Genomic DNA, 23,987 nt, shown 5'->3' with positions numbered 1-23,987 from the left:
GAAATAAACCAGAGCCTTGTTTTCACTCAAATAGTTCCAGAACGTGAACTTCCTTTTTTTCTTAATCTGCTGGTTCCCTAGCTTATGTTATGATCCGGGATCTGTAAGCTGAGAGGGGAAATCTGGCTGGGTGACAAGAAGCTGTACAAATACGGAGGGGGGACGTGTGTGTCTGCGCGTGTTCGCAGGTGTAGCAGGGCTGTTCCAGTCTGGACCAAGTTCAAAACAGGAAGCTTGTTTTGCAAGGTGGGGAGGAGATGGAAGGCTATTTCACTGAATGTCAGCAAAACGCAAGCGGAGGGTGGGGTCCTATCACCACCGGGCACTTTTGTGCCTCTGAAACTTGAACTTACAAAGTCATTATTATGTGCTCTGGCAAGGATTAGAGCCCGCAGCTGGAGAGGTGAGCCAGAAAGTGGATGCCCCCTGGGAGGTAATCAGACAAGGAAAGGGGAGAGAGTCTCCCGAATTGCTTAAGCACAGCCAGCTTTCATTAGTGGTGTCCAGAGCCGAGCTAAATGTTTCAGGGCCACCAGGTGGCCTCTCCCCAGGCACCAGTGCAGAGAGGCTACGGCAGAGGTACCCAGCCGTCTTTCCCTGCCAGCTACCATGAGTGAGAGCTGCACCGCACTCCTCACTTGCACACTTCAGCACAGGAAATGTGGGCCACACCATGGCCTGCTTTTTTGGTTCTCATTTTCACTCACACCATGGGGCAAAATGAGAGGTTAAAAGGTATTGTTTCAATACAAATGCAGCCAGATACTACCTGGTACCAGCACAGGTTGCACCAAGGTCCTAAATCAAGGCTTCCCAACAAATGGGGCTGAAGCACGGGCTGCTCATGGGTTACAGGTGGGCCAAGATATCCACCCCTTCACAGAGTCCTGGGCCCAAGAACAGCCAGCTCACAAATGGCACTATTTTTTAAGCAAAGGCTGAGCACGACTGCCTACGAGGGACTAACCCAGGATGTATTTAGAGTTTGCCTGTGTCTCAGGTCAAAGGATTCTTCTTCCTAAGTAGCCTAAAAAGTAATGATAATGGGACCCTGGGGCAATTAACCTTCAGCATCTGCAATGCAGCGGATTTGTGCTGGTTTTTCTCTCTCACTCTTGTTGATGACTTGCCTGTCAACAGTCATCAGGAGCTGGTAGTACCTCTACTGACAGTGACAGTAAATGATAAATACATTCTAGTTACATCCCAGGCACTGTGACAGATGCTTTTTCTGCCTTAGTTTATTGAATTCTTGAAAGAGTCCTATATGATAAGAACTATTAACATTATCATGTCTGTTTTATAGATGAAAAAACAAAGGCACAGGGAGATTAACTTAGTGAAGGTCAGCCAGCTACATGGCAGAGGAGGGATAATCTAGGGATAAGCTTGCCCAGGAAGTCAGTAAACCACACCCTGTCTTCCCTGGGCCACCCCTCGTCCCCTATTTCTTTATGGCCAAGAATGGTCTGTACATGCATAAAGGACTGTGAAAAGCAACAAGGAATATGTGACTGAAATCCTACGTAGCTCAGAAGCCTAGAACACCCACTCTTGGCCCTTAACAGAAAAAGTTTAGCAACTGCTGAATTCTAGGCCAGTGGTTCTCAAAGTGTGGTCCCTAACTCAGCAGCACCAGGAGCGTCCGTGAGAAATGCAAATTCTCAGGGCCTACGCCAGACTGAATGAATCAGCAACTGGGGGTGGCGGGGGGGGGGAGGGGTGTCCAGCAACCTGTGTCTCAATCAGCTGTCCAGGCGATTTTGATGCCTGCTCAAGTTTCAGAGCCCCGGATGCAGGCAGATGGCTGCCGTCACGATGCCACACCACCCGGACTGCCAATCGATGCGGCAGGAACTCCCTCCAGCCCCACTTTATCACATAAATTCCTCCAGCCCACCGCTCCTCCCCGGTCTGAAGCTGTAAAACACTTGTCTGTCTACCTCGACTGCTTACCAGTTTCTGTGTGGGATCCATGACTTCCTTTAAGAGACGCCCCGCTTAAGTTCTCAGAGTCAGACACTGGCCCCAGGGGCACACTAACATACCTGCTGACTGAATGAGGTTGTCACCCAGGCACTGTGGCACTTCATTCAGCCCCTCTCATGTGCGCCAGCTGAAAGGCACCTCCCATCCACTCCTTCTACAAGGATACGCTGAGCACGTGTTGCCATCAGGCCCTGGGGACTGAACAGGGAACAAGACAGGATTCCCACCCTTGAGGGGCTGATGCTTTAGAAGCCACCTCTCTAACTGGTGCTGCCCTTAGTTCCCCAGGAAGTAGATGCACTTCCTTTTTGATAACCCACACCAGTTAGCCAATGTCACCCCAGGGCTGAAGGGATTTTCCCAGAGCAAGTAAATGAGGTGCTGTACCAAGAAAGACAGTCTGGTAATTTTCTTTTGCTATTTTAGGAGAGAGCCCCACATGCAGACAGGAATTACCTGTCAGCTTTCAGACAGAAAGCCCTGCTACGCTTCCTCAATGAAGCCGCTCAAGGCTACAAAGTTTAAGCAAAAGAAAGACAAGGCTCAAGAACTGAGCAAGGACCCAGTAGAAGGTGGCATGCTTCTTTGCCTTGGTAGTCAGGACAACCCAGGTGGCACATTCGAGGAGCATAAAAAAAAAAAAAAAAAAAAAAAAAAAACCTAGTCGTGGTTAAATTTTTCCCGCACAGAGACATACAGATTTGGAGTGAAAAATCTCTAAGTCGACTATTAAGAGCCCAGATTTTACATGACTACAGAACCACCAGAAATAGTCCTTTCTCCAATGGCATCCATAGTTTGAAATAACAGCATCTATATCAGCACACACACACAGAGTTAAACTGGAATTCATCTCTACACTTGCTGTTAGAAAAAAAGAATTTAAAAAGACTTTTCAAAATCATCATTAGGGAAACATCCCTAACTCCCACAGTAATAGGACAACAATAGGACAACAATCCACACCAGAGGGTGCTGGTGCCACAAAAGGACTTAATTGTCAGTCATGGCCATGATATTCAATCAAGAGGCCACAGAACAATAGCGATCAAAATGTCGATCAGGCTAAAAATCTGCCTGCCTCCTGATTTCCTGACAGACAGCTGGATCCTCTCCCACACTAGATTCAATAAGGCACAAAAAGGGCTACAGAGCTTATCTCAGATGGCCTTGTTGCCAACCAGAGTAGTGACAGCCCAGAGCCATGGCTTCATCTATCCTCCTCCAGAAAGAAGTTTGCACCAAGTCTGTTCCTAGTAAGTTAAGCTTCTAGATTCATCAGGGCCACTAACCACCCTAACATGCATCTCCTCTATTCCTGTACTTCCAAAAAGAGCAGCGATCACTTTCTCCCTTCCCATTTACTCCTCAGCACAATGAAATCTGGCTTCTACCTTTCAAAATGTGATCAAAGACCTGTGGCAAGGAAATGCATCTTAATTTCAAAAATAAAAGTATATGACAATATACTCAACATCGGACTTTCTAGGTGGTGCAGTGGGGTGGTGCAGTGGGTAAGAATCCGCCTGCCAATGCAGAGGACACGAGTTCAAGCCCTGCCCCAGGAAGATCCCACATGCCGCGGAGCAACTAAGCCCGTGAGCCACAACTATTGAGCCTGCGCTCTAGAGCCTGTGAGCCACAACTATTGAGCTCATGTGCCGCAACTGCTGAAGCCCACGCTCCTGGAGCCCGTGTTCTGCAACGAGAGAGGCCACCGCAATGAAAAGCCCGTGCACCACAAGGAAGAGTAGCCCCCACTCGCCGCAACTAGAGAAAGCCTGTGTGCAGCAACAAAGACCCAACACAGCCAATAAAATAAATAAATTTATAAAAAATATATATATATATACTCAACATCACTAGCCCATTAGGAAAATGCAAATCAGAAGCAAAATGAAATACCAATTCCCACCCATCAAGATGGCTATAATCAAACAAGACCGATAAGACCAAGTGCTGGAGAGGATGCAGAGAAATGAGAACCCTTATACCCTGTGGGTGGGACTGTACAATGGTGCAGCCAGTGTGGAAAACCATCTGGCACTTCCTCAAATGATTAAACAGAGAGTTATCGTATGACCCAGCTAACTCCACTCCTAGGAATTCTCCCGAGAGAAATGACAGCATATGACCACACAAAAACTTCTACATGAACATTCACAGCAACATTATTCATAATAGACAAAAAACGGAACAACCCAAATGTTCATCAACTTACAAACGGATGCCCCAAATGGGGCAAATCCAGACAACAGAGTTCTATTCGTCAGTGAAAAGAAACGAAGCACTGACACACGCTACAACATGGACGATCCCTGGAAACGTCATCCTGAGTGAAAAAAGGCAAAAAGGCAGTCACAAAACACCACATATTGTTATGACTCTATTTACATGAAATGTCTAGAACAGGCAAATCTCTAGAAGTAGAAGGTACAAGGGTAGTTTCCTAGGGCTCAAGGGGATGGGGGAATGGGGAGGTGCCAACTGAGGCCTGCAGGGTTTATTCTGGGGGGTAATGAAAATGTTCTAAGGTGGACTGTGGTGATGGGTGTGCAATTCTGTGCATATACTAAAAAACAAACCACAAAACCCCGCTGAATTACATACTTTAAATTGGAGAACTGTATGATATATGAAACATATCTCTTTAATAAAGCTGTTACAAAAACAAAACAAAACAAAAAACAACACAAGCAAGCCAGACAGCTTACCTCCAAAGCTGGGGTGGAAGGAGGAGCTGCACGTGGAGACAGGCAGATAAGCCTCACGGGTCCACTGCAGCCCCAGAGAAGACCCACCTCCTCCCCCACTGCCCACAGCACAGCCAAGATAAGGTGGTGCCCTTACTAAGGGCGGACCGCAGGCCCAGCAACAGAAGGAAATTACGCGCGGAGAAACGTGCCACCTGTTTACCAGACACAGCTGCCCTTCCCAGCTCCAGATCAACCTCCTGGGCCACCCTTCAAGCAAGGCCAGCTTTTTTTTTTTTTTTTTTTTTTTTTTTTATTATTATTTTATTTTATTTTTTTGGGGGGTACACCAGGTTCAATCAACTGTTTTTATACACATATCCCCATATTCCCTCCCTTCCTTGACGCCCCCCCCCTCGATTCCCCCCCACCCTCCCTGCCCCAGTCCTCTAAGGCATCTTCCATCCTCGAGTTGGACTCCCTTTGTTATACAACAACTTCCCACTGACTATTTTACAGTTGGTAGTATATATATGTCTGTGCTACTCTCCCGCTTCTTCTCATTTTCCCCTTCACCCCCCGCCCCCTCCCATACCTCGAGTTCTCCAGTCCATTCCCTGTATCGAGCAAGGCCAGCTTTGCCTGCCAGGTGCCGACTTCTCAAACCACTTGAGGACACTCAAAAACGGCGCCTTCCCGATGGCGTCAAAGCCAGACGGACAAAGCAGTGACAAAGTTCCTTCTGAGGCCCATCCCACATCCCTGGAGGGCCACTTCTCACGTCAGGACCTGTGTCTCCGGAGGTTGGATGACGCTGGAAATGCCCATCCCTCCTGGAGCGAGGCCAGCCCCAGCCGCGGAGACTTGACCTTCTCCTCGCAGCCTGCTGGTGCCACACTCACAGGGTCACTCACACGCCTCTGCGGTCCGGCTCCGGCCCACCCGATCTGCCACCCGGCTGCACATGGTGGCCGCCAGGGCCCGCCTCTCGCCTCACCGTGCACAGCAGCATTCACGACATCCTGCGCTGGCGGCCGGCGCGCCGTGGTAGCTCTCCGACGCCAGCGCCGCCTCCAGCTCGCCGAGCTCCAGCCGCAGGAGAAGAGGGTGAGGAAGGAGGTCTGGCGACCACGGCCCGCGCAGGGCAGACTGCCCGCAGCCCCCACGGGCGGTACAGCCCGGAGGAAGCCACTGGCTACGAAAGCCGCTCGAAGCAGTGCGCCCTCTGCTGGAGGGGTGAAGAGACCTCACCGTGACAGGTGCCCCCGACCTGACTCGCACACTTCCCTTCCAGCCACTGGTGCGGCAAAGTGCTCGGGACTTCAAAACAGATCTGCGCTTCCAGAGTGCAGCTATCAGCGCTCTGCAGAAGGCAAGTGAGGCCTATCTGGCTGGCCTTTTGGAAGACACCAACCTAGGTGCTAGCCATGCCAAACGTGTAACAGATATGCCAAAAGACATCCAGCTAGCGCGCCGCATCCGTAGAGAACGTGCTTAAGAATCCACTATGATGGGAAACATTTCATTCTTTAAAAAAAAAATTATCTTCTTCCTGTTATTGGTAGTTCTGAATGTCAGGTTTTTTTTCCCAAGGAGTCAAAAGGTACCTAAGTATATGACTGCAAGTGGAAAAATGGGCGGGGAGGGGGTGCGGCAGAAATCAGGTAATCAGGTATTGCCAGTTTTTCCATTTTCAGTTGTGTGTGATTTTTAATATAAATGCGGGGACAGAAAGCATTAATGCAAGTCAAAATGTTTCAGTGAACAAGTTCCAGCAGTTCAACTTTATAACAATTATAAATAAACCTGTTAAACTTTTTTGGACAATGACAGCATTTGGTTTTTTAAAACAAATAAATTTCTTATCAACTCCGGCTAAATGGTGTTTGTGACATTTTTATCATTCAGTAGATTCCACCCACTCACTGTACTTTACTGAGTTGTCCTACATGCAAGTACATGTTTTTAATGTTGTCTGTCTTCTGTGCTGTTCCTGTAAGTTTGCTATTAAAATACATTAAACTATTGGGAGTCAAAAAAAAAAGGGAAGAAATCCTGAGTCTGCAGTGTTCATCCATGTTGCCTTGGAAACCCCACCCCATCTCATAACTGAACCACACCTCCTGCCTCAAACTTCCCCTATCTCCCTGGACTAAGGAGGGCTCATCTTCCTTGGAGCACTCCCTGTAGTTGATGCTCTTTCTAAAGAGCTTACCTACTGCTCTGCAGGATAATCTTTTCTTTATTTCTCCAACAGGGTCTGTAAGCACCCTAAAGACAGGAAATGCCAGGAATCGGAAGGCCTTGCACACAGGGGATGGTCATTATGTGTCTGCCAGATGAAAAAAACGGATGATGGGGATAAGAGGACAAAATACAAATGAGTGGCAACCTCTAGGACTACCTCCTGGTGTGAACCACAAAAGAAGCTGGGCAACTCTGAGACTGTAAGTTAACCTCACCTGTTGGGAGTTTTTACCCTAAGATCTGTCACATAGCAGTGAAAGATCACTATGCCCTTGACTAGATGGGGTTAAACTAAGGAGGATGTGGTGGTAGATGGGTACTAAAAGAAAAAAAAAAAAAAAAGAGGAAAAAAAGCTTCAGGAGATAATTCTAGAAGGGGCAGTGACTGTGGGACCAAAAAGATGTCCAAGATAAGGGATGGAAAGGTAAACAAGTTAGGGGGAACTTTGGTGGAGGCTGTTGGTTTCACTGCTGGGTATCCGAGATGATCACAGGAAAAGACCAGAAGGGTGATGAGGGGGAACTGAATGAACTCCTGCATCCAAGGCCTGGAAATCTCTGATCCACAGGTGGTCCCAGCCATCAGCACTGTGGGAGCTGAGACAAGTCTGTCTCAGGTTCTGCATAAGTAAAATGGGGAAAGCTGTAGAACCACAGAACACTGTCAAGCTAGATGAATACGAGGTGACTGATCCTAGTTACTGGTTTTCAAACTGTGTTCCAGAGGACTTCAGATTCCCCAGAGATGTTTCTGAGGTTCCACAAATGTTTTAATTTGAATTTTGTTTTCCTGAGGTCTAGAAAATGTTATGCTTTCCTTGTTTAAAATATCTTCTCTTAAAACAACTGGTTAGAAAAAGTTTTATACTACAGAGATTCTTAACAAAACTTCACCTACCTCTGTATGTGGAGTTTGAACTTGGAAATCCTATGCAAATTTGGTCAGGAAAAGTAATGCTTGGCAACAGTGTTGTTTGCTTATTTGTTTTATAAAATTCAGGGCCACATATCTACACATGTAAAACTGCAAGAGAGCAAACACTATGGGACCGTGCTTAAATGCTAGATGAGGGTCAGTCATAAATTGTAAGTTTCAAAGGCATCTGTCTGATCACTCCTTATTATAAGTAGTAATAACTATCTTTAGGGAACTCTAATGACTCCCCTCTGAAACAATTTCCTACTATTTCTCTTTCCAGCCTCTGTAAAAATTTACATTAAAATCAACTTAGAGTGCTTGGAAAACCGTGTTAAAAAAAAAAAAAAATAGTAGCCATTACCATTTGCTATCAGGGTGAATCTGGACTTCCACTATTTTGCAACCAAAACGTGGCAAAGAAATCAACTGTGTGCTAATCTTGACACGAGTGCCCGCCATCTCACCACTCCCAACTCTGCTCACCAGAGCAGCTCACTGGCCTAGTCACTGACTTTAAAAGGAAGTAGGATACATTGAAATGTATAAAATACCTTTATGCGGACTGGGACACTAAGTGAGATCTTGCTTAGGAAAATAACAATGAAGTACAAACTCTTGATTCATAGAGAAGGACACTGAGGTCCAGAAAACGTTATGTTTCCCAACTAGAGTCAGAAACAAACCATAACTCAAGTCCTGCTTCCTGATCCGATTTGGTCTCCACCACACCAAGCTGCATCTCCCAGCTGCCTGCAGAAACTCAAAACGGAAGAGACTTATATGAAACACCAACCAGAAACCACAGTCCGGCGACAGTAAGAAACTGTGAGTCTACTGAGATGTCCCACCAACCTCAAGGAGCTGGGAGAATCAGCAGATGAAAGGGAGAAAAACATACATTCATGAAATTACTGGTGCAAGGCAGGCAGATGGCCTGGGGTGGGGTGGGAGTCTTGTTCTAAATGCGGTGTCTTCTGTTGTTAAAAGGAGAAACTGAGCAGGAGGGAAGAATAAGAAAAGCAGCTTTTTTTCTCCAAAACAAGCCCAAATTCCTGGGAAGATGCTCCGAGGCTAGATGCTCACTCCCTGGACAGCTCGGTGCCACCAACCTGAAGCCAGTCCTGGGGCCCGCTCGGCAGCAGCCCCCAGTCTGAGGTGTGCATCCCTGACAGCTGTGCTAACCACAAGCTCTCCTCCCAGTCTGTGGAGCAAAGGAGCCCAGGAACCAATGGTGGTGGGGGTGCTGCTGGAACACGTATGGACGGGCCCCTGCACTTTCCTGACTCAGTTCTCTGTCAAATTCTACTCCTTTATAAACAGGAAAAACACATTCGAAGTGAAAACAGACTGTTCTTTTTAGAACCGGCTAAACAAGTCTTATTTTGAGTCACTAACCAAAAGACACCTGCCAAAACTACACACCTTTGCTATATTCTGATGGCGGTGGGGGGGGCTTTCTGATGCCTGGGTTTTACATGGCCGGCCCATCCCTTTTACCTTTGAAGTGATCAACCCAAGACAGTCCTGTGCCCAGCTTGCATCTGTTAGGCTGCAGCTGCATTCTGGGTGTGGGCAGGGGAAGGGAAACGGCCAGCCCTATCCACCTGAAGCAGGATTTGCCTTGTGGTTACACCGTTTAGTGAGTGTAGTTCAGGGCTCCATAATTGGCACCAACAGTTAAATAAATTCTCAACTACTGTAATAAGGCTAATGACTCTGTATCCAGAACAGACCTTCCCTCCTGCCCCCTCTATTCCATTCCACCCCCCCCTTGCCCCCAACGGTCCTCTGGTCACTGTGCATGTGGCCTTCTCCACTAGAGGGAGCAGAGGGGCAGGGAAAACAGTTGCAAACACACGGATAACTGTATTCTGACTTTGCCTCTCGGGCAGGAGGCGTGCACATTGTTGGCAGATGGACAAAAGGGAAAGGTGACAAAGGAGTGAGAAAGAAGCTGTCACTTCTGAATCAGATAAGATCTTCCCATCTTCTATAAGTTTCGTTTACCAGGCTCATAGGTTATTCAGAGTTGACGGAATTTCCCATCAACCAAAAAATGAAACCACAGCAACTCTAAGAATTCTGAAAACATCTACTACACCAAAACCAAAAGTATGGGTCCCTGAAAAATGAAATAAATCCATGTAATCCAGGGTGTCTTGGCACAATTGACATTTGAGGCCAGATAAGTCCTTGTCACAGGGGGCTGTCCTAAGCATTGTGGCGTGTCAGGCAGCATCCCTGTCCTCTAGCTACTAGCTGCTTTTAGACAGATGCCACTGGAACCCGCCACCAACTGTGACAATTAAAAATGTCTCCTGACATTGTCACATGTTCCCTAAAAGATAAAAGCATCCAGGATGACAACCACGGCCTTAGCCACCCCAGAAGGACGAGGCTCGGGGAAGGTCAGCCCATAGGACTAGATCACAGAGCAAGGAGAAGCAAACCAACGGGACGCAGGAGTCCGTCACCAGCCCTGAAGATGCACAGGCTCAGAGCCCTGAGCTAAGACTAGAGGCTTCAGAGAGATGAGAGGGGACCGGATTCCTGAGGCTGTCCCAAGCTCACTGACAGATGGGTCTCATTTTCTTCCACAGCCTTCAGTGCCAACACTATCCTGGCACCTGCCAAGGAGCTCACGCCCGGGCTGGCTATGCCCCCATTCACTAATTAGTAGGTGGTGTTTGAGGCTCCGCTCCACAAAGGTCCAGGTCTACAAACCAAGGCCCAGGGAAGACGGCTCTGAGAAGACAAAATCTGCACGATGCTACATCAGACACTCTTAAATAGAAAAGGGCTGTCATTTGGCTTCCAGCCCAGGAAACGATGAACACACATTATGACAGGTCGATAATGACTCTCCAGGAAGGAAAAAAGGAATGTTCTGTGAAAAGATCACATGGCGTATCAATTTGTTAGCTAGGTCTCCTCGATGTTGGATGAAACACTCAACGATTTGCTTCCACAGAGCCAAAGGACAGTAAAGCCACAAAGGGATTTGAAAACTACAAAATGCACTTTTTGTCCTCTGAGGATCAGACTTCTGGCAACTCCCTATGTGTAGAAAACACCCACGAAAGACAACAGGCCCCAGATGGCCCCAGTAATAAAGAAAACCGCAGTCACAAAAATCACCCAAAATTACTTCCAAAAAGTAGGACAATACCCTTGAGATAAAGCTCATTATTCAACAAGTGCTCCCTGAATCCAATTACCCCAGGACTCCACTCCTCCACTTGGAGAGGGGCACATGAGTGTACACTGTCTGCAGAAACAGGACAGCCCTCCAAGTACCGGATCTGATCAAGACCAGCAGGTGAGGACGCAGATGCAGAGAACGGACTGGAGAACTCGAGGTTTGGGGGGCGCGGGGGGGGTGAAGGGGAAGCTGAGACGAAGTGAGAGAGTAGCATAGACATATATATACTACCAACTGTAAAATAGATAGCCAGTGGGAAGTTGTTGTATAACAAAGGGAGTTCAACTCGAGGATGGAAGATGCCTTAGAGGGCTGGGACGGGGAGGGTGGGGGGGGACTCGAGGGAGGGAGGGAATACTGGGATATGTGTATAAAAACAGATGATTGAACTTGGTGTACCCCCCAAAAATTAATAAATAAATAAATTAAATTAAAAAAAAAAAAAGACCAGCAGGTTAAAAGCTTTTCAGGAAGAGGTAGTCCACTTACAGAGTCCTGTTAGACCTCTCTGCCATGGAAGGACGTGTTGAGACAGAATGGTAGACTGTCACGGCTTTTATTAACTTCTCCCTGGCATTTGGCTCCAAAGATGAAGAATTATTTGAGGCTAAACTAATGGCCTTAATGTCTACCAATGCCTCTAGTAACCAGCATCTCTAGAACCTTGCTGCTCAAAGTCTGGTCTGTGGACTAGCAGCATTGAGATGAGCTGGTAGATTGTTAGAAATCTCAGGCCTAGTCCCAGACCACCTGAATCAGAACGGGTATTTAGAATGAGATCCCCAGGTATTCGTCTGCACATTTAAAGTTTGAGAGGCACTGCTTTTTATCTCATCCAGGATACTAAGAAGGAGGGCCAATCTCCAATGGGGCATGACAGAGAATATGATACAATTCTTTCCCTTTTTATAATGTACAGAGAACTTAATGATTTGATATTACTTCTGAAGAAACTGGAGGCATGTCAGGAAGACCAGTTGTCTTATAGATACTTAGTTACTGTAAAATGCATTCAGCTGAGATGAGAATGACATCTGCAGATGGCAGGGTTTCATCATGGTGAACTAGAAGTGCGTGTAAGACAACCAGCCATGCTTTCTAATTGCAGGATTTTGATCCATTTTGCTAAAATCCAAGACACAGTTTGGATCCATGTCTTCCAACTTTAACTCTGATATAGCAAATAACTCTATACAACAAATTGCTCTATGCAGCTACCCAACATATATTATATCCTGTGCTGCTCAAAGTTAGACACCACGGGGGGCGGGGGGGGTGGTTATTGGGTTTTTGTCGTCTTTTAATTGCTGCAGTGCTCAGTGTCGAAAACCTGCTAAACAATCCAGACTACGGTCCCAGGTGACTTCAAAGTGAAACAGTCTTCAACTCAGGTAAGCGTCCTTATCAGGGGCCTTAATTTTGCCTAAGATGATGTGAACCGATATTTAAGTTTCTCGAAATGCCTCCAATTCTGATATCTTCCAGGGCACATAACTGACTTTATGGCCATTGAAAGCTTTTCAAAGCTTTGCTGAAAGGAACTATTTTTGAAGGATGACTTAAGTTCTTTCTGAATGAAACTCTATTTGAAGGATGACTTAATCCATCTACTGTTCTAGATCGACTTTGCCCAATCTTTTGTAACAAAAGGCTCTTTTAACAGTGATTCTCTCTTTCTCTCACACACATACACACAGGCACACGTACCTTACGAACTTTCGAATCATTTCTTAATTCCTATTTCATTTCTGAAACAAGATATTACTGTTTGTGAAGTTCATTCGTTTTGATACCATCTTTGTTCCTGTGCAAATTGATTAATGACAAATCACCTTTTGCCCATTTAGCCTATAACATATAGCATCTAATTATGTAAGAAAAAAGTATGATTGGTCAACAAAATCAATTTCAAAATTTCAGTCTTATTAGTATACATGTGGTGTGGGGACCCGATGTCTATTTAAAACCAGAGAGCAGTCTAATTAACGGCCTCGGCATCAAAACTGGACAGGAAACAGCCCAATGTTTAGATTTCTTGTATCTGAATTTAAAAACAAATCAAATGGTTTATAAAGGGAGGGCTCTTTACTTCCTCTGGACACATTTTCGCACAGAATGTATGCTCCATTTCCCAGGAAGAACCACAGAGGGGACTGTAACTGCTCTTTCATTCAGTGCTCACAGGCCTTCTGGGGGAGGAAGGACAGCATCTAAGCTGGGGAGAGGAGGACTGCTGGGCTTCCTGCCCTCACGGGGTGCACTCCCCCTTTCCCTGCCTCCAGAAGTTAAAGAGGCGGGGGGGGGGGGGGGGGTCCCTACCCAGCAGAGTCTACCCACGGCTTCCTGGCCATCACCTTGACAGCTGTGTAGATTTTCATCTAGGATGGGTCAGAAGTCTTGCACCCATCTTCCAGCGCAGCTTTACTCTAATAAAGCTGGTACTGTGTGTGATCTTCATCTGGCTTCTACTCTTCTACTTCGGAACCCAGAAGGGAAGAAGGGTGTGATTAACTGGCATCTCCAGCCCCCCATAAGTTTATTTTTTAAGTTTTCCTTGTTTTGTTTCTAAATATCAGGATAAGACAGGTGGTTTCGGCAGCTATTTGAAAGCATTTCTCCACAAATAACACATTGCAGGTGTATGAATCTTTTATTCTAATAAATTAAAAGACAAAATGACTATCACAGTCAAAATATTTTCTCTTTCTAAATACTGATTTTTTAAAAAACATACTGTGAGACGTGCCAAAAGAATTCTGATCAGATGAATCCAACTTTTGGCTAGAAGGGAAAATAATCTGAAGGAAAACTGGCAGCATTATCAGTAAAATGCTCAATAATTTATACATTGACCTGAGTGTTCCTAATGCATCATGTCTATAACCAACAGTCCATTAGGAATATAAATATTTTTATAACATATCATTTCCAAAAACCTCCTGGGTTGCTGGTACAGAACTATTAGCCATAATGCAAGCTCTTGATAAATGCTGGTAGGCTTTCAAACTCTTCCATCTTAAAAGGGGGATTGGAGATCATATATGTAAGTACGTATTTTATTTAATGACTTTTGAAAATAGAAATGGTGAAAAGGACATCACCGCCTGAATGGCTGAAAGCCCAGGGACCCCTCAAGAACCCCCAGGGTCCCCTCAAGAACCCCCAGGGCATGAAAACCATCACTCGGCAACTGCTGCTCTAGATGTTTCCAATCCCTGGATTTGGCCTGACCCCGGACAACATGTCTTGGAAGAAATCTTCAAAGCAATGTATATTTGACCTAAAATAGAAAGCTGTAAAAAAGGAAATGGCCAGATAAAACATATCTCTGGGTTTACTGTAAACCTGGCAAAGGTTTTCCTCATTATTCTTCTTTAATTCAGAAGGACCCAGAGAAAAGAGTTCTCTTTCATCTTAGTATCATCTGAGCATCTAAACAACTGGTTGGATTTTACTCCATGACACGGTAAAATGTAACTGACATTGCTTAGGAAAAGCTCAAAGCCAAAAATCACAGTCCACTGCCAGGAAGTAAAACTGGTCTCTATTTTGTGTTTAAACCTCATTGCTGACTCTTCATTTCCTCTTATTTTCTCCCTGCCTCATTTATTTCCCCTGAATTTTAAATGTATTTTTATCTTCCTGTATCATGTATTTTAATCCTTTTAGAAACATATCCTAAGTAATTAAATAAAAAGAACAAGGCAGCTGCAGCACACGGAACAACAGTCCTCCAAATATGTCCACATCCTCATCCCCAGATCCTGTTATATTACATGGCAAAGGGGGATTACGGTATTGGGTGGAATTAAGGTTGCTAATCAGATGATCTTAAAATAGGGAGATGATCCTGGATTATCCCGGTGGGCTCACCATAATCAGAGGATCTTTAAAAGTAGAAAAGGGAGACAGAGGATAGGTCAGAAGGATACAACAGTATCTCCTCAAGAACTCTCAGACTGTGTACTAAGTTGCATAAAACCAAGCACACTGATGTAACAAGTCTGGTCATTTGGTTTCTCCTGGTAACCTTTGGTTCTACTCTGGTGGTGAGAGATGAGGAATTTTAGAAGTCAGGAGGCATGAAGGAAGATGACAGCACAGAAAGTAACTGCAGAAAAGGACCATAGTTTAGGGCCGTTTGGTATAAGGCCCAGCAGCCTCTCAGGAGGACCTGGGAGCGTGGCTCTATTATTCTGACCAAAACTGATCTTCACAATAATGACACTGCACTGCCTCACTCATTAACAAGAGGTAATACAGAATTCTGGGATATTTCTAGAAAAATTCATATAACTCACTTATAGATAAATGAGGCATGGATGGGGGGGGGGCAGGGTACAGACAGAGGGAAGACTGTATGGTGAGATACGAAAAGCACAGATGGGGTCCAATGTCACATATGCTGACCACAGTGCTTCCCTGCTGGACCCTGACTGCCACCCAACGAGGCACTCACCCTCTGAAGGCAGGACTGTCCTCATCCTCACTGCAGTAAGAGCTGGCCATTAACACACATCCTCTCAGCTCATGAGGTAGGGGCAGTGACTGTCCGCATTTAGAGCAGGGGAAACCGAGGTATGAGCAACCAAGCAATGTGTTCAAGGCCACACAGCTACCAGGTGGTAGAGCTGTTAGAAACCCCAGCCATCTAGCTTCTTCACCACGGCTCTCAGATGCCTCGGCATCTCTCAGAGAGCCTGACACCTCGAAGGTATCCCACTGATGAATACATGGAGTGAGTCTGCAAAGAACCAAAGGGATTAAATCACTTGCTCGGGCACCTAACAGTAAGCACTTAATAAACATCAGCTGCCTTCCACTGAGGGCTAGGCTCTTCCCCCGATGTCAAGGAAGCCCTGTGAGTCAGCCAGCTCTCTTCAAATAAGGAGCTGGCAGCTACATGTTAATCATCTGGAAGTTTTTCAAAAGATATCGTCCTGAGCAGAGCCCTCCCTCCTCCTCCAAGTTTGCTTTAGTCACCCTGAGTTGGGCTTCTATCTGGGGATTAAAAAAGAAAGCAGCTTCCCAGGTGACCGTGCAAACACCCATTCCTAAACCCACCCCACCCCCACCCCAGGAAGCATCTCTGCTACAAGGTGTCTTGGCTCCGGTGACAGGGAGGAGAACCCAGAACGGGCTGAGTGTGGAGCCTCATGGTGGAGACTTAATTTCAAAGGTATGAGGAGGTACAACTAAAATTTATGCGATCAGCAACATAACTACAATATTAGAGCTTGGCCCCCAGGTATATAGCAAGGGGTTGAAACACACACATACCTTACACTGCAGAGGCTATCCTGAGGAAAATGGGAGGCTATGAACACAGGTGATCAGTTTAGAACGAGATCCTAATCTTCGTATTTTTCTCTTGCAATTCCATCAAAGTGACATTAGAGCAGTATTTTTGAGTACTTTCCATAGAACAAAACCAGAAAACTGACCAGAGTGCAGAGACCCCCGTCAGACACACACGCACAGAAGGATCTCGCTGTGTGCCCCCTGTGGTTCCACATGTTGTGGAGAAGACATGGAAAGTTCAAGACATGGTCCCGGCTCTCAGCAACAAGCGCCACCTCCCCCAACCCTCACACACAGCCGTTCAGAACACGTGGCTCAAGGCTCTACCCAGGGCACAACACCAGGGGGTCCCAAGGACTCAGGGGATGGAGAGAAGCCCCCTAGTGGTTTCAGAGACACTGTAATGTAAACTGGGTCTCTTCCCTTCATTTTCCCTCATTTACGTTCCAGCTCATGCCAGGCTCCAGGCTAGACATCGGGGGATAAAGGATGAATAAAAGTTCTGGCAAGCTGCAAGCTTGAGGAAGGGTACACGGCAACAGAGATACCCAGTTTCTCTGCAGTCCTGGGGACCAGGTGAGAACAGCTCTAAACCAGAGGAAGGGGACCCAGAGCAGAGTTCCAGGACTAGGGACAGAGTTTTGAATGAGTCATTTAACATCTCAATACCTTGGTTTTGCCTGCCCTTAAAAGGAAGCAGCAGAAATAGGTGGTATCTAAGTTCCTTCCATTTTAAGATTCAAATGAGAACAGATTTTTATTGACCAGCTACTCAAATGTTTTGATAATTCAGGCTGACCACTCTCATAGCCTAGAAAGCGATCCTGGCAGGAGGGGGAGAGGCAAGGGGGCACCGGATGACACAAACTCATTTCCGTTGAAGGAATTGTACATGAATGAAGCCATTATGCAAAACGGAAAATGAACCAAAGTTCATTTTAACTGTGCCCCCTCCATTTTACCCCTCGCCTCAAATACACTAAATTCATGTCACTTGCCTCTCATGACCACTAGATTTATAAGCCCATTAAAAATACTTTTATAATCACTCTGTGCGAAATACTATGGTCCTTATGATAATGATTTAAATGCCTGCAGCAGGGCAGCAGGACCTGGGGAGCGTTTATTAATACCTCAGCAAAATGTGCCGTGAATATGCCACTGGGATATCTGCTTTGAAAAAAATTTCCTCTGAGTTTTTCCGCAGTGAGCTCGGTTCACATTGCACTCACACTGTGACAGCCCCAGCCCATGGGATCAGGTGAACTGTTTGCTCATTTCCTCTGCCCCACCAACACCTACCCCAGGAACAAGCTAAGGTACTGGTTTCCAGTCCTCACGATGCATCAGAATCACTGGGGAAACTTTCCAAATACAGATGTCAGCCCAGTCCCCTCCCCAAGATGGTGATTCATGTGGCCAAGGCAAGGCCAGGAAACCAATGTAATGTTAAGCATGCCCCCAAATTCTAAGCACTACTGAGCTAAAGTGTCCACCTTACCAGACAGATAATTTAAGTGAGCAGAGAGAAAAATGGGAGAAAAACAAGTCTGAGGGGAGAGGGTGGTAGGTGAGGGAGACGGGGGGCCGTGATGAACTAGAGACCCATCTAGAGGTGGCAGCCACTTTGCAGCTCCAGACACTGGACAACATGAGGGTAGACAGTCTGGGGATGGCCAGATCTTCCAATCTTTCCACAGAAGCCAGAAAACCCAGAGTTTTGAGACAAATCTCCGTATGTATCAATGTCTGCGCTACTTTCGCGGTTTTCTGTTTGTCTGTTTAAGTCCCTGGATGGGCCCAAGTTCAAAGGAATTTATGGTCTTGCTCACCCACTCAGGCCACCTCATTACAGTGTCTGTTACTTTATCCTAATCGCCGAACCACTCTTAACTTTCTTAACAGTAGCCCGTATTGTTCTCAACCAAATATTGCTTGCTGATCTTCACTCTCAGACGCTTCAGGGGGTCTCCTTGTAGCACACATGCTCTACCCAACACAAGCTTGTGAATGAGTCACACCTCACTGCCAATCCTAGGAAACCGGAAGGGCATTTAAAAGCCATCTACCTAGAAAGGGAGATGCAGACCCCAGGACCCAAAAAGTCTGAGTGACCTGCCCAGGACCACAAAGACCACTGAAGGTGGGGGGACCAACTGACTCTGCCCTGGTACTAGCACTGGAAGCCCCCTGCCCTGGGAAACCCAGGCAAGGAGGGATGGTTGGTCCCTCCAGAAGAAGAACCGAGCCACACTGCTATCTCTTGTGAAGGCACCCCCATCATCTGGAATTCTTGATACAGAGACACATTCTAGCTTCATGGTTTGCTCCCTGTTAAGAGTCAAACTCCTTGAAGGAAGGAATTCAAGTCCTGCAAATTAAGTATTGATACTTGATATTTGTTGGGAAAGGTCCTTGCAGCTCCTTGGTCAATAAAGATGCCTGCTGGTGTTGTCCCTGGATAATACAGGCATCTCTGCTCTGGGAATCTCTCTGAAGAACCCAAGGTCTTAACCATTCACCAGAGCTTCCTCCTTAGCCCCAGTGACTGCTTCATCACTTCACTGACAGCAAGCAGGAGAAACGTCAAGAAATGAACCAGATGAGTAACTTTCAGCTGGCTGCTCCCTTCTCTCCTCAGACCACAAAGTCTCCTTCCTACTGTAATGAGGTTATTATCCATCATCAAGGGACATGGCATCTAGAATGTTCTGAATTCTCCACTCAGAAGGCAGCCTCTCAGCCGTGAAAGAAGTCAGCCTCTGCAATGCTCTCCCAGAAGCCTGCCTGGGAATTACTCAAGAGGGTGGGAGCTGAACGTGAAGTGTCTTGCACAGATGGAGAGGCAATCGGGTGTGGCAATGAGATCCAGATTCCAATCTCAGCACTGACGTGAATGGCCCCGAGCCCCCTCCCTTTGGGGAGTACAGAAATGGAGATGCAGCCTCCTCGTCTATAAAATGTCTACCTTGAAGGGGTTTAATCTGCAAAGGGCCTAGGTCAGTGCCCGGCCCTTAATGAGAGATGGGTGTTACTGAACCAGTCCCAGGACTCCTGTAAGGCACCCCAGAGGCCTCTGCAAGTCAGGTGGGAGATCTCCCCCTACTGCCTGATTTCAAAACATACAACTGGCTTCTGCTAACCTAGTTTTATTCTGAATCAGACTGGTTTTCTTACTGCTCCTCAGGTCTCCTTCTCAAAAGATGCAAGCAAATCTGTGTGAGACACAGAAAGCGGAGACAAGTGTCAGCAGAATGTCGCCACAACTGACACAGAGGATTTTTCCAGCTCGTCTGTCCGTGCTGATGGGGAAGGCAGCAGAGCCCCGTCGTCAAGCCCAATGCCTGGTGTTGGTAAAGATCACTGCTTCAAAGAATTTCCTAGGTCAGCACCTAAAAGTCTGAAATTCACTCCCTTGAATTCATTATAACCCACAGTAATTCATTATAACTCCATCTCTCAGAGCAAAACTCCACTTTCTGATTCACGTCTAGAGCCATTCCCTCGTAGAGGCTACAGTTTAGAATTACGACCAAAACAAGACCAAACGACAACAAAACAAGCCCTGTGCCCTTAAGTTTTACCATCTAAACAAGATAAAGCAAGATTTACACATGCCTGAGAAACAATTCACATGGACATCATTTTAAGTGAACTGTATCTTAGATTCAAGAAGAATAACTGTCTGCCCTATTCTTCCAGCATAAAACCTGTTGTGGCAGTTCTGACTTTTTACGTAAGAAAGTTATGAACTTAGGTCACCCTATAGAATTACACTGCTCAAATTTATTCTTGGCAAGCTCTTTGGGGTATAATCCACTTTGCAAGGATAAACAAGCGGCAGCTATCAAAATCACACAGACACTCACATAAACACCACTGCCATGATCATCAACCCTCACAGACTCAAGACTGTCCATGCCAATCTTCAATTAAAAATGTGTCCCGATGAAGTCAAGAAATAACCCAAGAGTCCATGTAACAGGAAGTGTGACATTCTAACCTGGCAAGAGAAATGGGCACTGAAAAGCTTTACTTAGGTCTGTAGTCAATGTCCTGGTACTGCAGCATATAAAACGATACCATTGGGGAAAGCTGGGTTCATGACACTCTCTGTACTCTTTCTGCAACTTCCTGTGAAATAATTATTTCAAAACAAAAAAGTTCCTTTTTAAAGCATTACCTATTGGGTTTCTTCCTGTCTGGGGAGATTTTTCATAATACAGAAGCCCAAACCCCATTCCGAGTGCCTCCTTTCCACTTACAGGTCCAGGATGGGACTTACAACTAAATACTTTGAAAAGGGTCTGCAGATGTTTCTGGAAAACCTCCCCTGTCCAATGAGAACTCCAAACAATGTAAATCGCTGGAGACTTTTAAGCGTGGAGAGACCGCCACATCTGATCTTGGCTGCTGTGGAGGATGTGAAGAGGACACGCCTGGAACCCAGGGAGGAGGCTCCTGCAGCGCTGGGTGAGCACTGAGTCAGATAAAGGCCTCAACAGGGTGGTGAAGGTCATGGTAGGTAGAAACATTTAAGGGGTCAAATCAGCAGGACAATGAACAATGACTAAGTGGAGCAGATGGAGGGAGGAGGCTTGGAGGACTGCCAGACTTTCATCTTGGGCAGCTGAGGAAATGCGGCGTGTCACCCACCAAGACAGGAAAATGGAGGAGCGGGTAAGAGAGGATCAGGAAGGCTGCCTGGAGGTTCTACAGGGCAAGGGTATTATGTATCTTCTTCCTCTAGTGGAGAAATCCCCTCTTCCTTGTCTGACGGGGCATAAAGAACTGCGGATGGACAACTTGGCACAGGGGGTGAGAAGGGCGGCCGTTGTTCAGCCACATCAGCCACTTGACTCTCGTTAGACCATTCTCACAGCCAACCACACACCCAGGCATTCAACCCTATGCGCCTCCATTTGGAAAAGAGCTACCCAACCAAGATGATCCAGAGGCGCTTGGATTCTAGCATTCCTATAAAAAGAACTAAACACCACAGGAAATCTGACTTAAGACTTTTTTTTTAACTGAATATCCTACAACAAATATTTTCACATTTTTTTCTTACTTGTAGGAGAACAGGTTATTGGGAATAGGAAGAAGGTCCTTGGACAAACATTTCCCTTGGTGAACTGCCACAGCCTCTCAGAGTTCCACTTAGAAATGCATTTCTTTGAGGTAGAGAATTAAAACTCCAGGACCCCTTCAACAAAAGGAAGTTTCTAGAATAAACTACCAAGAATTTTAAGAAGGGAACTCAAAAATAGTTACCTTCTCTCTATACCTGAAACTAACACAACACTGTAAATCAACTATACCTCACTTAAAAGATAAACTAATTTAAGAAAGTTATCCCCTATTACCTTCTCCATACCTAAAGGAATCCTTTCAGTATTATTATCAGAAATTAACCTCTTCACCATACCCCCCACCCTCCATCCCAATCTTTATCTATTGAAAGGTCATTTTCAAATGAAACACTGCCTTGTTGGGCCCTAAACACAAAGGATCCCTCCCTTCTGTTTCTCTCTTATGCCTTTTATGAAATATCTGTGTCATGGTTACTTTTGTATTTGAATTATTCCTGATTATATTATTATAACTATTGCTTGAGTGTTTGCTAGGCACCAACTAGGAGCTTTATGTAAATAGTAATTAATTCTCACAGCCAGTATAATATCTATTTTACAGGAGAAGAAGCCAAGACTGAGAGATACTAGTAGAGAAACGCTCTTACTTCTCTGTCCTAACCCAGGATGCCCCTTCCTGTAAACCTTCATTTATTCCACATTATACATGCGATGTGAGGGTTTTACCCCCAGTGCATCTAACACAGTTTTCCCACAAAAGGTACTTGATGGTTATTTGCTAAATTGCACTGCCATCTCCCAGCCCCGCCCCCAGTAGGGCCACCCTCGGCCTGCACTCCCTCTAAGTTGATGATTCTGTTAACCAGATCCCAAGGCTCCCAGCAGGATCTGATTCTTGCCAAATACTGGCACTGTCATCTTCCTTAATCTGGAATCCCTACTTCTAGAACCATCATCTGTGTCACCATCACATAGTGCCTACTAGGTGCCAGGCACAGCTGTACGGCTTCACAAACATTAACCTGGCTGATCTTCACAACAACCCTGTGAGGTAGATACTACTATCCCCATTTTACAGATGAGGAAACTGAGATGCAGTGAGGTTACGCATCTGCCCTGGGCCATTCAGTCATTAAGTGATGACCCGGGGTCTGACCAAAACTTCAGTGTTAGTTTTCTGGAAGCTGCAGCAATCTTTGGCTCTTATTTAAACTTCCTCCCCACCATAACCCAATTAAAAGCACCACAGCTTTATCTATAACTGGAATTACCATTAAGCAAGGTCTTTTCCACTCTAGGCTGATGTAATTGTTTTGCACCTACATGCAAGACTTCCTATTTACTGCGCCCCACCCCCCCTTATCCTTGCGGGATACATCCTAAGACCCCAGTGGATGCCTGAAACCGTGGATAGTACCAAACCCTATATATACTATTTTTCCTGTACATACATACCTGTGGTAAAAGTTTAACTTATGAATTAGGCACAGTAAGATAGTAACAATAATAATTAAATACAATTATAACAATATACTGTAATAAAAGTTATGTGAATGTGGTCCCTCTCTCTCTCAAAATATCTTACTGTACAAATTTAATGTCTTTTCCCTGTTAACTAAACACCATACACTATAGCGGTAACTTTTGCAGTCTGAGGTGTAACAGCAAAACTAGCACATATGTTTTTCTTCTTCACAATTTCACTAATAAAAGATTAGTTTTTACTGTAGATCTTGCCAACCTCCTTAAGTTGCGACCTTTCACCTTTTCACTTAAAAAAAACACTTTACAGCTTCTCTTTGGTACGTGCGAACTGCGCACATCACGGCTCCTGTGCTTTGGGGCCATTATTAAGTAAGATAAGGGTGACTTGAACACAAGCCCTGCGATACCACAGCTGTTGATCTGAAAACTGAGCAGGCTACTAAGTGACTAACAGGCAGATACACTGGACAAAGGGCTGATTCATATCCGGGCAGGACGGAGTGGATGGTGCGAGCCTTCATCACGCTGTTCAGAATGGCGCACAACTTAAACCTTGTGAATTGTTTATTTCTGGAATTTTCCAAGTAGTATTTTCATACTGTGGTTGACCGCAGGTAACTGAAACTGCAGAGGGCAAAACTGCAGATAAGGGGAGACGACTGCATACCCAAGACATTTTATATTGTTACTTTTGGTCCACTGTTCCATCCTATTGGGTTTTGTTTGAATTGTTTCTGCCAAACAAAGCTCTAGGTATCATTTTGGCTTTGTATCATTTGTAAATTAAATACTTTATGAATTTACAAACTCCTTCAGCAGCCACCATCACAAGACCCTGACAGGAAAAGATACAAAATTAGACTTTAAACACTCAAGTAGTGATAGAAAACCAGGAGAAATAAAGGTTCTGATAAAGCATCAATTCTCCAAACTAAGCTGGGGAGGTGGGGAGGGTGGAGGAACTTCCTGTTAAGAAATCATGCACTATTCAGGTCATTTTGCAATAATCTCCCTTAAAGAAATGGTGCTCCAAATTAAAAAAGGAGAATTCTATGTGA

General features: G+C 45.6%; 1 protein-coding gene across 9 annotated transcripts in view; it reads right to left on the bottom strand.

Annotated features, from left to right (window-relative positions):
* MGAT5 (alpha-1,6-mannosylglycoprotein 6-beta-N-acetylglucosaminyltransferase) overlaps window positions 1–23,987 on the bottom strand; it is a 355,963-nt gene that overhangs the window by 223,948 nt on the left and 108,028 nt on the right. The window contains exon 1 of one of the 9 annotated variants that reach the window (XM_057745772.1): window positions 4,898–4,953. The exons of 7 other annotated variants lie outside the window; for them this stretch is intronic. The gene's annotated coding sequence lies outside the window, so the exon portion shown is untranslated. Of the gene's footprint in view, window positions 1–2,048; window positions 2,156–4,897; window positions 4,954–23,987 lie in introns of those variants that run through there. One more of the 9 variants, XM_057745769.1, reaches the window with a different exon arrangement.

This window comes from Hippopotamus amphibius, chromosome 8 (genome assembly GCF_030028045.1).
Source record: "Hippopotamus amphibius kiboko isolate mHipAmp2 chromosome 8, mHipAmp2.hap2, whole genome shotgun sequence".
NCBI classification, from domain to species: Eukaryota; Metazoa; Chordata; class Mammalia; order Artiodactyla; family Hippopotamidae; genus Hippopotamus; species Hippopotamus amphibius.
This window is presented reverse-complemented; position numbering and strand designations above follow the sequence as displayed.